Consider the following 5,000-nt stretch of genomic DNA (forward strand, 5'->3'; position numbering starts at 1 on the left):
AAGTCTCGAGACGTCACACAAAACCGCTTTACAAACAAACAAGCAAACAAAACTAGCAACAAACAATTTACTATGGTTCCAGATTCTAATGCCATGTAGTGACTAGTTTCCCACCTTTGAAAATACGCACACTATCATCACACAATAATAAATGCAACATTTGCAACGGTGAGTTAGAAGCAATATGAAATAGGTTTTCGTCAAACAGTAAAAATAACTAACGATTCATGGAAATTAGAGAGCATATCGAAATGGGCTGCTACTTCATCATTAAAAAAAAAAAAAAAAAAAAAAAAAAAAAAAAATATATATATATATATATATACATATATATACATATATATACATATATATACATATATAAATATATATATATATATATATAGATATATATATATATATATATATATATATATATATATATATATATATATATATATATTACATATATACACACAGTACACTATGCATATATAAAATAGTAGCATAGCAGTTTATCTGCCGAAAAGTCAAAGCCAACAAATTTAGTTTAGAATATGAAAACCAAGAACTTTTAACGAGCTATACGAAGTCAACACACGGGGCATCGCTAGTGTTAAAATTAAGGCGTTGGGGTTCCAAGCAGCTAACTACGTATTAATAACAATAATTGACAAAATTCTCTTTGACTATGAAACAGATACAAACTACAACAAGAGCTTTCGACGTTTCCTGGATTGATAAGTGAAAACGAAAAGAAAAAATATGACAAATATTACATTTGCACACCCAAGTAAGCGCCCATCAGCAACGCGTCTCTGTAATCTACTGTTACAACGTACGAGGGAACATAGGTAAGACCAAGAGACAAGAGACTCAGAGTTCTAACAACTTGATTAATTTCCACAAGCTTATCTATTCATCTATCTGTTTATCCATCTTTCTGTGTACCTATATATATATATATATATATATATATATATATATATATATATATATATATATATATCACTACTTTAGGTAAGAAATAATTTTAGCCATCATAAAATTACGGTGATATTTATCGTTATTTTCGAATTAGGTCAGCATCTACTTTCTTCCATCGTCGTAGTTCACGTGAAAATTATTCTTTTACGATTCCAGTGAGAGGTCCAGGCAAAAGCAGAAAAAATTAGCCATTTTCTATTTACTCGCCCAGATTGGAAGCGATTACTCAAGGGGACACTGAGGAGAAACCTTTTTTTTAAAGACTTAAAGCAGTCGGTAATTACAATATTATGTTCCTTGTGTAATCGTGTCATTTTACTTCAGCTAAATTTTACTACTGAAACCAGAATGTTCCAATGGCCTAGGTACTCTTTGAATATTGTAACTTGTAGCTTTGCCATTTTCTTAGTTCCTTATTATGATTATGAAGATGAATGAATAATGACAAAACGAAGAAGTGTGAGGTTTTTAACTTCCCCTCCCCGACCATACCCTTCACCCCCCATCCTCCCTTCTATCCTTTTCGTACCCTTATTCGCACCCTCTTCTTCTCCCCTTGCTTTTTCCCTGCTCTCTACTTCCACGGTAGTTTCTCCCCTTCCACTTGTTTTCCCTGCTTGTTCTACCTTTTATCTCTATCCCTCTCCTCTCCTGCCTCCATCCTATCCCTATCCTGCCCTGTCTCCTGCCGCATTTCCCTTCGTACCCCTCTTATTCGCAACTTCTTTTTGTTCCTTCGCTTTTTCACTCCCTTTCTACTTCTTCGCTGATTTCCCCCTTTTCTATTTCTGTTTCCCGTTCGCCCTACCTTCTACCTTTAACTCTATCCTCTCCTGCTCCTATCCTACCCCTATCCTACCTAGCATCCTGCCGTAATCCACAGGGCGAGTCGAGCACAGCCGGACCACATCCCTTTGCCAGCCTTATTTCTATACGTATTTTTATCTATGTTTTATGCTGGCTTTATTAGCACGTATTTTACTTTTATTTATACCTTTTTGTACATTTTAAAATAAAACGTTCATTGAGATCCTTTCGTTATCCACATATTTTAAGATGCTTCACATGATGTACAGATAGCAGAACATCCACATCTGTTGCGAGTGCATCTTTCTTTTTACTTTTTTATCCTTTGCATTGTAAGTTCAGTTTATTTTTTATAGTTTCTTTTTACTTATTCATCCTTTCAATCTCTGTTTTACAGCGAGAGAAAGTAACTTATTTTACGATTTTTATTAAGGAATCGCAGCAGATTGCTTTTGTTTATGGTTTTATCATCTGTATAATTTATTTCATCATAACATTTCCTATTTATTATTTTACAATTTTATGTGCCACGCTTCCGTCCGCGGGAGTTAAAGTAACCCCCTGTTTTTGTTTAGGAAATGAAGTGGATACTGTGTCTGTTCTGTGACTTTACCTTTTAGATTACCTGTCTGAATTTTACACCACGGATGCTGGAAACAAAGTTGTGCTGCCCCTTTTTACTTGCCTAAGTGGATCTTTGCCGGACGTGTTTTATTCTTTTACATTACGCTTTATTGTGAATCATGTGTGCTTTGACTTTTACTTATTACTTAATCTGAATTTTACTTACTTTCATTTTGTGATTTTACTCGTTTCTTTTACTCATGCTTTACCCTTTTACTTGATCTCTTGCTTTCTTTTTCTCTTCTGTCTATTTTTACGATCTCCTTTACTTCCTCTCATGTCACCTATTGCCCCTTTCTCGTGTCTCTTTTCTTATTGTAACTTAGATGTTAGTTCTTTTTGCTGTTTTTAAGCCCTTCTGATATGCTTTCAGTTTTTCTTAAGTCCTTCTAGTGTCTTTTTTTTTTAAATTAATTCTTAAGCCCTTCTGGCATTTTTCTTTTCGTATTAACTTTGGCACCCTCTGCACGGTTCCTTTTGTTCATTTTAGGATTTTGTATTTGATTTATCATGTATCATCTTCATATTGGTCACTGTCCTGGTAGGCCTGCATCTCCGGGGATAGTTGGCTTGTGAGGTCGTGTGGTTCCGAGCTTTCAGCTTGGTTCCCTCACCCCCTTTTCGAGGGACGAACGGGGCCCCTCACTTTCCTTGGCCCCTAAGCCTGAAGTCTCCCGCCTCACGGGTGGCCTCATTTGGGTTCCTCATTTACATAACCTTACAGGTGTATCCCAAGCAAAAAAAAAAAAAAAAAAAAAAAAAAAGAGTAAAAAGAGAAAAAGGAAAAAAAAAAAAAAAGGCAAACTTATTTATAAGACGGCTGTACGGCACCATTTATTAGCGAGGAAAAACTAATTCAAAATGACAAGAAGTATGTAACTGGTCTACATTTCCTTTGTAGCATTTACTTCCTGTAGCATTTACTTCTTATCTTTATGCTTCTAAAGAACACTGATTATCCACCAAGATATCGCAGATCATCGATATGGATTCCAAAATCACTATAAAAGGTATTATTTATAATGATAATAAAAAAGTAATCTAAAACATTGAGAGTATCTTACAGTTGGCACTGATTTTGAATAGTAAACTCTCTCTTATGACACACACAAACACATCCATATGCAGTAATATATATATATATATATATATATATATATATATATATATATATATATATATATATATATATATATATATATCACATACACACATATCTATATATATACACATATCTACATCTATATATACATACACCGCACACATATATGTATATATGTACACACACACACACACACATATATATAGAGAGATAGGTAGATATATATAGATATATACGCACATACATATATATCAAAGGTGAATCATTTATCCTCAGCCGCGGGTATCCACATTATTTTCACCATCTGAATCCATACCTGCATGCACTGACGTACAAGGTATCCGGATATCCTACATAGGGAATAATTAAGGAATAACAACACCACTGTTGTTGTTATTCCTTAATCGTACCTTTATAACACTCTCAGTGTTATCCATGTACCATTTTCCTTCAATGCTTATTGGAAAAATAACATTCAGTTGTGGATATCAATTGCATGTGATAACGAACGAGGAACTCATAAACAAGGCCCACGATAGAGACAAACTGGTGAATATAATGATCGACATGTGCGAAGTTACAAAGTACACAAATTCTACTTACACATGTTCCAACAGTGCCTGACTGGAAGTGACATTTCGTAGTTTTCTTTCCAAGGGTTGACAGACCATGAGACACCAATGGGTGGCGTACCTTTTGATGGATCCCTGGCACACTTTCAGGATGTAAACCTTGAACTAACTACTGAGAGAGAGAGAAAGAGAGAGAGAGAGAGAGAGAGAGAGAGAGAGAGAGAGAGAGAGAGAGAGAAAGAGAGTGAAATAGAGAGAGAGAAGGGGTGAAAGGGAGACAGCTAAAAGGAGAAGGAGAGAGAGAGGTGTGTGTGAGATAGAGAAAAAAGGAAGCGGAGAAAGAGAGGGTGAAAGAGAGAGCTAAAAGGAGAGAGAGGGAGAGGAAAGCAGAGAGGGTAAGAGAAGGAAAAAAAAGAGATAGAAAAAAGAGATAGGGAGGGTGCAAGATAAAGAAGGGATAGATAGTTTTAGAGAGATAGAGGACTGTAATAATAAAGAGCTCTATAAAAAGAGGAATTATTCTGGTATTTGTGCAGACGAAATAGAAATTACTTTTTTCCTGTCATACCCGAGAGAAAGAGAGAGAAAAAGAGAAAACCACAGGGAGATAGTCAAGAAGAGGGAAAAAAGAGAGAGAGAGAAATGAGGCCAGAAACTGATATATATAGAGAGGATTCAACATGATATAGAATTGGAGAAAAGGAGAAATTATTCTGGATTTGTAATAGTGACCATGATTGTTAATGTATCAGGGAATAAATTACTCGTTACTTTCACAATCTATGTATTTACAAAAGACTCCATAATACCATAATTGTAATGATACCATATTTCTGACATGACTACGCTCTTAAAATGTGTACAGTATGACATGGCAAGTGTCAACACTACAGCCAAGATTGACATACACATGACGGACTTATAGTAAA

At 35.0% G+C, this 5,000-nt stretch overlaps 1 protein-coding gene across 1 annotated transcript in view; it reads right to left on the reverse strand.

Annotated features, from left to right (window-relative positions):
* Positions 1-4,838: 4,838 nt before the first annotated feature.
* Positions 4,839-5,000, reverse strand: part of LOC119575055 — a 1,444-nt gene continuing 1,282 nt past the window's right edge. The window contains exon 2 of the mRNA XM_037922436.1: positions 4,839-5,000. This exon is cut by the window's right edge and continues 1,125 nt beyond it. The gene's annotated coding sequence lies outside the window, so the exon portion shown is untranslated.

This window comes from Penaeus monodon, chromosome 7 (genome assembly GCF_015228065.2).
Source record: "Penaeus monodon isolate SGIC_2016 chromosome 7, NSTDA_Pmon_1, whole genome shotgun sequence".
Taxonomy (NCBI): Eukaryota; Metazoa; Arthropoda; class Malacostraca; order Decapoda; family Penaeidae; genus Penaeus; species Penaeus monodon.